Source organism: Gymnogyps californianus, chromosome 13, assembly GCF_018139145.2.
Source record: "Gymnogyps californianus isolate 813 chromosome 13, ASM1813914v2, whole genome shotgun sequence".
NCBI classification, from domain to species: Eukaryota; Metazoa; Chordata; class Aves; order Accipitriformes; family Cathartidae; genus Gymnogyps; species Gymnogyps californianus.
Window position 1 is genome coordinate 23,710,665 of NC_059483.1, and position 13,119 is coordinate 23,723,783.

The window sequence follows — 13,119 nt, forward strand, 5'->3', positions numbered from 1 at the left end:
CCTTATCCCCCTTCATTTTAGGGAGCTACTGCAGGAGGAGCCACTTATAAAGATTCCAGATGTGAATCAGGTTTCATGTGTGACAGCATTTTGGGATACTGGGATTGATTTACTACTCCTTACTACTTTCACCTAGCAATTTGTGGGTAGTTGTTGTGAGTACTGAGACCACAGATATCTCCAAAGGTAATGTATTAAAGGGTGTATAATATATAAGGTAATGCATACAGGGATTATTAAACTCCCTCACAGAACTGGGACTTGCAATTGCACGATTTGATCCTTCTCTCTGGTTTTATGCTGTGCTGGGTTTAACTAATCAGCTCGGTATCATTTATATAGGAGAGTTTTAATGTCAAAGGAAGTATTTTTTCAGTAACATTCTCCTATTTCAGAAAGGACCCTTTCAGTCACCAAAACCACAGACCTTAGTAGCATTATAGAACTTCTAATAGCTTTATTTTGAAGACCGCTTTAATACAACAGGCTGAAATAGAACAGTGTCTTATTTTCCAATGCATATAAGCCCTCTTCACTGTAGTGGTTTTAAGTGTCTGAAACAAACTAGTATAGAAATCAAATTCCAGTAAGGCCATCTATGCAGTAAGAACAAATCTGATTTCTTGTGTTGCAACAAAACATACATTGACATCTGATGCTTCCAGTAGCTCCTGTCATGACTCATCTTTACAGAAATATGTCATTAAATATACAACTAAGCTTGTTAGGTGAAATCCGCTTTCTTGACTGAATCCAACTATCTCATCTGCTGGACTCCTTAAAGCTTAGCAGAGGTCTGAAGGCCACACCATGCACTGATGCCTCTAGAATTGAGGCATTTCAATTGTCTTTTGGGAGTCTCAGCTGAAACCACTAACACTCAGCCGAACTTGTCACACTTGTCTGTTTCGACCAATGTATCATCTGAGACTCTCCTTCCTCTCTCTTTTTTTTTTCCCCTTGCATATATTGGGTTTATAGTTTGCTTGGTAAAGCCAAAAGAAGATGAACCACCTGTATGCACCTATTACTAAGTCCAGCCTGCTGGTTACCAAAAGAGAGAGTGAGAAGAGCTTTTTAGCATAAGGATGACATGGCATTTCAAATGACCACACTATTGGATCTAGCAATCAAGGAATCTAAAAATTCTACATGCGTGTTGTTAACATCTCTCTATATACATTTGATAGCTAAAGGTTAATTTCCTTGCATCTGTTCTCACAGGTTGGAAGGAGGCTGGATACAGAAGCACAAAGAAAAACTAATGGCTAAGAATGCAAATCTCCTAACCAACCTGGGAAACCCCAGTAAAGAACACCCTTTTGAGGTAGAGTAAAACTCTGCTGTATGTATCTATGGTGGCAGCTGTTCTCTAGGAGCTCTAGTATCTTCTGCATAGCACAAAGTATAGAAAACAACAGCGGCCATTCTTGTCTGCCACAATCCTAGCTCTCAACACAATGCAGCATAGGGGAGAGAATTTTTAATGCATAAAGTTCATATACTGTGAACATGGCACAAGTGCCCAGAGTCCCCTTCGGAAGCCTAAGAATGTTTATTAGTAGTGTTTTCTCTTATGGAAAAAACTCAACAGGTCTCAGGTTTCACACTACCAGGAAGATTTCAGAGCACACCTTCCTGCATGGAAGGGCACACAACAGAAATAATTCTCCTGGGATGTGGATCTGCACTGAAGCTGTAGTCTATTTTTGGAGCTCTACTGGAACGTTTCCAAGACCACCATGACACAATTACTTCAGTATGGGTGGTAAACATGTCTCTACTGTTACTGCAAACTTTTCTGCACTGTTTGCTGTGCATTCTTTAACCACTGCTTCTTTATTGGAAGGATTCTTGCCGTGTTGTCACCTCATCCTTGGACTCCTCTCTGAATATACACGTGGAAAAAAGCAAACAAGTCCTGTGCTTTGCTGAGCAGATACCATTTACTAGGTGGAGCCCACAGATGAGTCAAGGTAAGAAATAATCTGATGAGACAGGACTGCTAAACCACAGCGTAATTCCTTTTTAGTTTGAGCCTTATCACTTAATCAAGCTGCTTCCAATTACGAGGAAATAAATGCCTGTACCTGTTATAGGCAAGACACAAGACAGAATCAGTAGTAGAAAGATGGGGGTCAAGGGTTAGCATCCTTAGATAAAGGGAAGAACTAATTAACCATTTAAAAAAATTAACTGAGCAGTACTGCCTTCCTCTATGAAGACATGATCAAGGCCACTTATGGTATTGCACGAGAGGGGCTAGATTTGATGTGGCAGAACTGATACTGCAGCAGCTCTCTGCAGTATCTGCTTATCACAATACACTGAAAGCACACGGAGACGTTAATCCCAAAATTCAGGTACTTTTGCCTAAGAAACACCTAGGACTCTGTGAGGAGGGGCTCTGTTTTTAACACTTTAAAATAAATAAAATCTGGCTCTGATAATAATGTTGAGATGTATATAACTTCAGTCAGAGACTAAGAAATTAAAACCTTAATCTACTTCGTGTTTTCTGAAGTATAAAGAAACCCAGCAGAACTGAGAGCTAATATCAAGTGTTATAGGCACATCAAGCCTAAAACTTGCACATTACTCCAAACAACATAAAACAGCTACTCATTTTCATCTAGGACCCAAGTTCTATTTATTTCTCTCACAAAAGAGGCTTTACAAATGTGTCAGGTACAATGGCAGTATCACAGTTGGAGTGGTGAGCACACATTATTTAAGTCTTTTATAAGCATACTCCTTATACTTACTTATAAAATGTTAATTATATTAAAGCTTTTAAGGCGTTTTGTACTGCTAAAAGCAAATTTATTGGTATGTTTCTCTGCCTGAATCTTATCTGTTGATACCTTACCAGTGGTATTTATGCAAAAACCAAGGTGCAGTTAAGACTAGTAGAGCCCACCCTCTTAAAGTCTAGATTTTTGTGCAGCAACTTAAACTTATGCTCAGACACCAGCTCTAGAGTAAGTGGAGTTTGTGCACATTCATTAGCAATGTTGTAAATAAGGATTCCCCCCCTCCCTCTCAGTGAAGTCTTGTACCAAAGCTCTTTAACAAAAGTCATAGTTAACACTAGAATAATTTTTAGTTAACACTAGAATAATTGGTTAACACTAATTCTAGTTAACGCTGTAATTTTTGTAATATGGTCTTTATTTCAATAACGTGGGCACTGTTTTCCTGTAAAACTCACTTCCTGATTTTGGAGAAAGTAAAGTCCATTCACCCTAGGGGTTGCACAAAATGCTGTATTTTATTAACTAAATCAAAGGTGTAAAATTAAATTCATACAGGATGTTCAATATAAGCATACTTAACATGTTTATAATCTAGGATTCTGTCTTATTGTCAAAAGTTTAAATAGTGGCTGGTGTAGGCATAACATGTTAATGCTACAAGATGCTCAGCAGTTGAAATAAAGTCTCTGTATCCCACAGTATAAGGTGTCCAGCTGAAGCCCTACCAGAACTATTGCTGTAGTGCAGTGTAATTACATGAAAAATTATGGACTACTTTTTAACATACAATTCCATGAGAGACAAACCATGCAATCATTCATTTTCACTGACTGAAAACTTCCCTCCTGCAAGACTGCAAATAATCCATAATTGAGAGCTTGTTTTATTAGGAGTGCCTATACCTGTTGAGAAACTACCAGCTTTCAGGTGAGTTGCAAACTGATCCTTCTGGGGAAGGAGACTTTAGTTTTTCCACTTGAAATGCACAAAGCCAAAGGAAGGTGGATTTTAGCTACCTGTTTCAGTACATAGTATTAGTACCTCAACTGAACGTTAAGAAGTGCATGCCACCTCCATCCTAATTGCAGGGAACTCGACCTTACTCTTGAAGGAGTTGCCTTCCAAACACAGCCTCTTACTTATCACAACCCAATGTCACCAAAATGGCAAGTGCACCCTCAAATGCAGCGTTTCACCACACTGAATTCCAGCTAGCAGTACTATGCTTGAGTTTGGTACCAAGTTTGCTGATATACCTGTTTCATTAAGCCTCAATATGCTTAGAAATAGCTTGTCATTTCTCTTCACGTACCAAAGCTGCGGAAGTTAGGATGGAGCCAAAATGGTCCTGGTGTTATAATAAAGCCCTAAGAAAGGCAGCAGGTTGTATAGTTACCTCCTTGTGAGCAAAATCCCTGCCCTAAAACTATGCAACCTACTACCTCTTCCTAGGAGCCCAATGCTTCCTTTTTGCAGTTCTTCTTGCTTAGCAGCTGCTCTGTGAAGTCAGTTTAGCTTACCAGCTGCTTTTGGTCTTCTGCCTTTTAGGCCTGGGCACGTACTGCAAGTTTACAGTGTTATCACTGCTTGGTAAGTGGTTAACCAGTTTTAACGCTCCGGGCTTAAATACTCACGAATGGCTCCATTTTCACTCTGACCTACTAAGCTAAACTTTCAGTCCCAAAAAGCATTTTCATGCTTTTCTTTGTTACTATAGCAAGATGCTAGCTGGTCACGCTAGTGCAGCAGCAGTTAGACTGGGTACACCTAGGACATCAGGAGGAAAAAGAATGCAGTAAGCTTAATGTCTTTTTATAAAAACAGTAACCACCTCAGAGAAAAATTACAGTTCTGGATCTTGGATGCTCAAACTTCATAGCTTTACACTCACCAAAAAAAGTGAGGGGTCAATTTTGGCCATTCAACACTAATTTTGTATTGCATTGTTTAAGTCTCACGTGCTAGGAACAGTTGGAGAAAAACAAGCAGACTTAAAGTATAATTGTAAGTTTTCCCTCCAACTTTTACTAAGCAGTTGGAGTCATGGAATTTTAATGCATTACAGAAATTGGGGCCTCAAAACAGTTTAAGTCACAATGTTCAAGTTTGAGCTACCTGTATTTTTACATTCAAAACCAAATTGTTTTAGAACAAAATTATGGAGTATTCCACTCTGTATCTAGAAACATAGCATTTTTGATATCCAGCCAGCACTGTGCCACTCACCTTGGAAGAAAAGTCATATTAGTCAAATGTATCATTGGGGGTTGCACCATTCACGCTGATTGTTAATCCTGCAAATTCTGTCACTGATTAATCTGATACGTTACAACCCTAAATTTATCTGAGAGATCTATTTTTACTCAATGCGGACATGAATGACTGCAAAGGACCGCAGTTTGTTTTACTCCTCAGGGAAGGCAATAGATTGTATAGTTATCTCCTGAACAGGGTAAAATAACTACCCTACAACTATACAATCTACTACCTCACTCTGACAGAGAAGCATATACTTCAGCAAAGAGCTTAAGTAGCTAACCATAGTTTCACTCTAAAGGATATTTGATACTTCAGTTAGCAATGTTAAACAAGACAACAACTGGAACATCAGTAATTTGTGTTTGATTACCCCACCATACACATATAGGAATCAATCTATTCTTAACTTTTTACTCATTAGAGGAGAAAAATTAATGCAGAATGATAGCCTAGCTTTTTCAAGAATTAGAAAAATCTAAATGCAATTACCCACAGGTGTTACAGAAATATTTTCTCCTATAATAAGCATTACAAGTAGAGAAGTTCAGCAGAATCTGACATTGAGCTTAAAACTGAAAAGTTTCCATTGTTGATTTTCTGCTGCTTTAGGAAAGACAGTAGATTGTATAGTTATCTCCCAGTTGTGGGTATGACCCTAAAACTATACAACCTACTACCTCATCCCACAGTGCAGGCATCTTCAGAGTTGATGTAGAGTGTCGCTTTAGTAAAGACAAGTTAGGCTGGCTGCAGACAGCATTTACAGTGTAAAATATTGATAATAGAAAAAGCATTCCCCTTACTCCCCCCAGTCATGCAATAAAGTTGTTTTATAGATAACATTCTTTAATTTCAGAATTTTACCAATTGCTTGGATCTCAACGTATTTCATCTTTAGACTGTTAGCAAGTTGTAGTAGTCATAGCAACTACAGTCATTAAACTTCTGTTAAAGGAAAAGTACTATTCGTGTTCCACAGATGTAACCTCTCATCTGAAGTTAGAAGAAAAGTCTATCAGAAATATCACATGCAGATGTAAATTTCCTCTTTAGAACTTAAAAATAATAAAATCTAGGACCATAGCTATGCAGCTGATTTACATGGATCAGTATGAGGTCCCTAATATTTATAATTCTGATTAAATAAATATTACATATAGTGACTTTTTTCAGCTATCCTAACAGTTAATAGCTCAAAGAAAATTATGTACTGTCAAAAGCAGTATTTTGTGCTGCTTCTGCGCGTCTTAAATTACATAAGGTCCCATGCACAGGGATTCTTTTCTTATAAACAGAAGTCATTAAGATTATGGCCCTGATGTTTAATTGTTAAACTGCCTTACCAAAAGGCCACTTAAAATATACATTGTTTTCAGATCAGAAACAAGCGGGTTTCTCTAACTGCTCCTGATATAACCTTAAAGCCAGTTTCTACATTAACACAGCTCAACATGATCTTGAAGTAAAAAAGTCTTAGAATACTGAAATCAAAATACTTGCCAGACAGATGTGTGACTTACAATCCCCTTCTTAGCAAGGACATCTTGAGAATAGAGCTGGAGAGGAAAACTGATTATTTTGTCAATGTAATTTGTAAGATAGTTGAAAATGTTTACAGAAATGCAGTTTTTAAAACATTAAATACATGTTTTACTAGTACTTCATCACAATTCTAAACTGAGGTTTTCAGACCACTCTTCAAACAAAGCCTTGATAGAACAAGAGTGCCCTAATGTCCTTGCCAAAAAACACAACGCGTGATCCAATGCATTAATATACAAAGGGATGACGTTATTCCTTGAACAGAAAAAATAAAAGTACTTTCCAACCCCCTCAACGCTTTACTCCTGAATCCTTTATCCAAATATTGATGAGAAATTTTGGTGAATCACTTCTATAATCTTCTTTGTAATTAGTATAAATCCATTATTTGCTTTTGCTAACTTACACGCCTACCAGAATGTATACTTTAGCATACACAGAGGGACACAAGCAGTTGGTCCTAATGCCCAAAACAGAAATTAATTAGAACAGTAGCACTGGGACAAAGTCAAACCATTATGAAGCACTGGCACACATCACATCCTTCTGAATTACCTCAGGCAGAGGTGCCGCTGTCAAGCAGATATTCAGTAGGGAAGCTGACAGTCCTTTCAGTTCCCTGTTCCTGCATCCAAACCTTCAACAGCTGAGCAGAATTCATGTAAAGCACCCATTTCTCCATGAGAGGGTCTAGCTGCAGAGCGTGCAGACTTGGTATCTTCAGTTTGTTACTCAGTGATTCCATGAAGTCCCAGATGTTTAGTTTCAGAAGGAACTTGAAGGTGAAGCCGATGATTCTGTGATGTACTGAAAATGTTTTAAGCGCTCTGAAAACCTGAATAGGCGTTACCACACAAAAAGCTTACGTCAAAAATGTAAAATATGCAAGATAACACTTCCGAATTTCCTTTTTTAAAATTAAGCCTCAAGGACACAAGGCTCGTAATAAACCTAGAAACCAATCTGTTGCATTTCACCACCTTTAGGCAGAAGTTGTAAACCTAACCAACTTGAGATGTATCAAACAGCTATTATTTCTACTTCCATTGACAGCAGGACTTCCCAATCCAGTTCTGTTATTGGAAATTCTAAATCATTTTCTACTGTCACCGCTAGATTTTCCTGTGCAGTACTTGCAGCTCCTCAATCCATAAGAATCTGTCTCCTTTCACCGTCCTGAAAGAAGAGCCTTTCATCTAATACAGGTCTGGATGGGCTGTTACTGAAGGTAAGAAATGTCCTTAAAAAAACTATTATTACTTCCAATTGTTATCCTGTGGTTATATACAGTAGTCTGGCTTGAGATCATAAAGTGCACACAGGACATCAGGAAATCCTCATTCTGTAACAAACACGCCTTAGGAAAGATCATCAGGTATCCTGTCTTCTAACTACTGCAGAAAAGCAATTTTATTGATGTTACGTCACTCAGGTATCATTTTTTATTCAGTTTAATACTAGAAGGGTATAGAATTAAAAGGATTAAAATTCTAGTCAACATCGTCTTTTAGAAGTAGTTCAGGTTACCTTCTGCTTTTTTTGTTTTTACTGTGGATTCATGCAAAGTCTAGCTAATTAGTCTTCCGCTTTATATGAATCCTGCAGTTTTGGGAGTTTCTAACTTGTGGGTTATTTCTAATAGTTTTTAAAAACTGTATCGTCACCTAAGTTGCAATGGCCGTTTACGGAATGAGATCTGCCAGGTCTCCTTGGAGGGCTGCTGTTATGTTGCTTCTCTGGTATCAAGCATTAAGGTTTTCTGGCACACACAGAAGCAGAGAAGCTTGATGTACAGCACGCTTGATAAATCATGCTCCTGGCACAGCCTCTACTGATTTGGTATGTTCTCATCTTCAAGTGAATCTGCTATTGCATACATCCCTGCTACTGAAGTCACCGTGCTGATGATACCATGCCTTAGTACAGCACAAGACTTTCAGGGTTATCTACCTGCATATGCTCTCCTTCAGCAATAAACACTTAGACTATGAGGAGACTTTAAGCTTTTAAGAAATACATGGTTAATTTGCTTGCCTTGTTAAAAGCTGAGTTCAAAGTGCTATTTGTCCAGTCACCATGCGTTTCTACTTTAAAAGCCCCAAAGCAGTGGCAGTGAAGAAAATGACACTGTAATCGTGGAACCGTAAAACTTCCACAAGGCACCGGCAAAGACAAATGCGTTCACTGCCAAACACGACTCCACTGAAGCTGCCTACTGCAGCCAAGGGCTGAGGCTCCAGCTGCACACAGCTCTCGCCACACGATGGAGCTCCAGGGTTTACAAGACCAGCACTAACACCGGTTCCTCACAGTTTTACCCCATGATTTCAGTAGCATCCCCTGCACTGGAGCCACACTTCCCAACTCCCGCAGGCTCTTTTGGCGAGTCAATTCCTGCCACCTTCTCCAGTCATGCCTGGAGTACCTGCACATCCAGCATCTTGAATGACTACGTGCAGACTACTTACAAACTCAAGTTTGTTCGTTCATTCCGTGGGTTTTTTGTTTGACTGGTGGGGATTGGGGCAGGGGGGAAAGGGGAGCAGCGTGACTGATGCAAACTTAATTATCCTTCATATTGCTTTCCCCTCACTTCACTCAACTACCCCTGCACTGTCTGTCATCACAGGCTACATGCATACCTCATCACCTCTTTTTTTGGAAAGAGGCTCAGTAAAATCACATAGCTACTGACATGAAAGTTTTAGTGTAAATTAGAATTTTTTCCTCTTCTATATTCACAGGTTTGGATTGTACCTTCCTTTGTACTAATAAAGTGCTTATCTTGCTAGAGCCTTGTTCCTAATTTGTGTCCAAAGTGACAGTACTAGAATCTAAATGGGCTCCAGCACTCTGAAGTAGGCTTTTCATGATTTTCTGGAGCTACCTGTAAGTTTAAAACCTCTGAAAGGATCCTAAACTGCATAGGAAAAAAGTCTCAAGAATTTACATGTTCTTGTTTAGCAGCACATAGCAGAACATAAGCACTCTTAAGCTATTCTCCAACCTGTGAAAGAGAAAAAAAATAGCTCAAACGATAGTTACGATTTTTATTCATTACTCTGCTGAAGGAACAAAATGTGTATTTGCGGAAATAACAAAAGTCCCATTTCCTCTCAGTGTGATCCTAAAAGCCAAATGCTTTATTCTCCCAGTTATTTTGTCCACTTTGCAGCACAGAAGAAACCACCTAAAGCTGAAAGGGAGTTTGTAGAAGGAATAGTTCCTACATAAACTGTGCTTTACTGACACCTACTCTGTGCAGTGTGGAGATAAACAGATACATGAACTTGAGGTATACAATGCTGTAGTACATCCTGCTGTGAAAAGATCATTTGGCAATTGTAAAGTTGTAAACAGGTTGCTACCTGAAAAGACTATTTTACTCTAATGCTTAAATTCAGCTTTAGAAATTCAGCGGATAAAATTAAGCATAACAGAAAAGTCAAAGCTGTAAGTTAAAAACCTGTGTGAAGACTAAACAGATTAGAGGGGTGGTTGTGGTTTTTTGTTTTGTTTTTTTTTTTTTTTTTTTTTTACTTTGTGCCAAGCACATTCACCTGCACTGAAAACAGCCACTGAGCAAGAAAGCAAAAATTCTTTCATCAGAACGTAATGTTTGCCAGCTCAAGTCTAGGCACCTTTTTAAGAGTCCCCTGCTTATGCCCAAAAACTTAAAATTTAATACCTCTATTTGGACATGCTAGCCCATTTAGCAGCAATACACTGGAGTAAGTGCAAATCACACCGGAATACTTGTTTGAACTCACAAATTTTACAAAGAGGAGAAAAGGAGGACAAGCAGTTTCAGCGCACAATGCTATACAAATTTATAGATGTACTTTAACTCTAAGCACGAGCAGTACCAAAGTCCATCCACCTAGACAGGGATGTGTCCACTACGGCATTTCTTGGAATTTTCACACAACAGTGTAAGATTAATACCACTGACTGTCACCAATACTGTATTAATCTAGCGTCTCAATCAGAAATGCCAATTTTATTTTTACTAAATCTATATCCCATTTACATTTAATTGCTTTAACACAAAGCATTCTGGTTTTACATAATTATAACGTGAAATATTACTGCTTTGCCACATTTTCAACTAGCATGTTTGATTTTGACTTATTTTTCTAACCAAGTAGTTACAGATGGAACATAAATATCCAGAAACCACGGCTTGAAAGAAATTAGAAGTCACTACCGCCCACTCGTGCACTGAATGAAGCACATCTCCTGTGGAAAAGTAAAGTACATGATCATAATTAACAATTTCTAATATGAACAAAGAACCAAAGTAATACAAATCCCAGCATCTTCCTGTATGCATACTTGATTTTACAATGTTAGCATTAAACCATTCGTGTATTAGCGGTGCATGCGTTACAGTACTATACAATACTGGCAAAAGCCTCAGTGAAATTAGAGAACACATTGTAGTAAGGAAAACGACTACGCTAACATGTTATCAGATTTTCACAAATCCTTTTTGAATACACGTCTGTCCGTACACTGGCAGAAGAAATATATATATGAGCACACTTCAGTTCAGCTACAGCTTCAAACGGTGCAAAGGCCTCAGTGCACTTCTCAAAGGAAACGATCATTTTGGTTATTTGTTCCTGCTTCAAACAGGAATGTATACTTATAAATATAGGAATGTTTATTTATTCTCTAGATTTGTGTCTCTTAGGACATGCTACTAGTAAGCAGGCTAACTTTTTCTGCATAAAGTTTGCATGTTAATGTAATAATTACACAAATTCAGCGAATAATGAAGTGAGCGCACGAGAACGTTTTCAAGAATGCCGTGTTACGTCATTAATTGGCAACATAATTCAACATCTATTGCCCTTCATAAGTCCTGGGAGCCTTTCACCATTTTGCAAATGAACTGGCGTTTTCCGCTACTAACAACAGAGGAAAATACAGGAGGCATTTATCAAAAAGAAAGTGAAATAAGCATACAGCTTGTTAGTAGTCGCAGAAAAACAAAGCAAGCAATCTGATGTTTTATCTAAGCTTCCTTTTGCCAAGTCTCCACTCTTACTATGCAAAATAACTTCCTAGCAGGACCTATATGAATTGAGGTTGCATTTAAGATATACAGGGTACAACTTGGTGAAAAGCTCAGTGAAAAAAATTACAATCAACAATTTTACATTAAAAAATATCACCGTACAGCTACTTAGTAAGTCCCTCTTGATGAAGCTGGCCATTACAGGGCAAAAAAATACTATTAAATCTATTATCGTATGTTGACTACACGGGAAAGGCTGCAGCAGGTTTGAACAAGCACTGTAAATAACTCCTTGGGGAAGTTCAGACTGTTTAACACCTGAGTGTTGCTGTGAACAGAACACGTCAAATTTGACAACAGGAGCCACACCAGTAAATGACTGTTTTGGTGAAGCCCCCTGGCAGCTGGGGATGCTTACCCGCTTGAAGAATTAGGAACAGGATGCCCTGTTTCTTCAATATGGCTTAATTCAGTTAAAGAATTATTATTGCTTTTGAAGGGACAGATTCATTTTCTCAAAAACCCTGTCATGGATTAAATTTGACCCATTGTTATGATTAAGCATCGTTCTGTAGGGTTTCTACGTACATTTCTAATGGAAGCCATTTCTCCACGCCAGTTAAGACTTGCATTACAGTCAGAAAACCGTCTGCGCAAAGCAGTACAATTAAAGAGGAGCACAGACGATGCAGAAAAGGCAAATGTATCAACGAGGATTGTCATAACCTTGAACATCAGGTTGAGTTTCCACTCCTCCAAGAAAAAAACTCATAAAAATAGAATTTGATTGAGCAATGTCTTTCTCTAAAACTGACTGCGCTGTGCCAGAAGAAAGTCACCATAAGCATGTTCTTGCTTCTCAGGGACGGATTCTAGAGCGTGCTAACAACAATACGGAAACTGAATGCAAGCGTTTAGCTTCCATCAGTACAGCGTATGCCAACAAGCATTAAAGTTTAGTTTTGTGCAATCCCACCCCTTACCCTGCTGTTAGTGACAGCGCGTTCCGTTGCCAAAGCAGGTACGTTTCATGAGGCATTCTCTTCAACTTCTGCCTCCTCGTGTTTGAATTTCACTCTCCTCACGCCGTACCGGGTTCTGCCTGCCCATCGCGTCTCCAAGGCCCTCCCCGGAGCTGCCTGCCCCCCTGCCCGCCGCCTCTACCTGCCTGCCCCGCCACAACTGCCTTCGGCCACCGCTCCCCGCCGCAGCTCCGCGCTCCTGCTGCCCGAGGCGCCGGCAGCCCCGGCGAGGGGCGGGGCAGGGCAGGTGACCCCCCCGCACCGACCCCCCGCCCCCCGGGGTCCCCCTGCAGCCCCGGTAACGGGGGGGGGGGGGGGGGGGGGGGGGGCGGCTCCCCCCGCGGCCAAGGTCTCCCCTGCCCACACACTTGATAGCGGAAGTGACGTACCGAGGCGCTGACGGCATCCGCGGCCTATCCCCGGCGGGCGGCGGGGCCAACCCACCACTGAGGAGCGCCCGGGGGCGGCGCTTCCGGGCGTTCAAGTTAGTCTGGAGGAGAGAGGGGGAGGAAAGGGG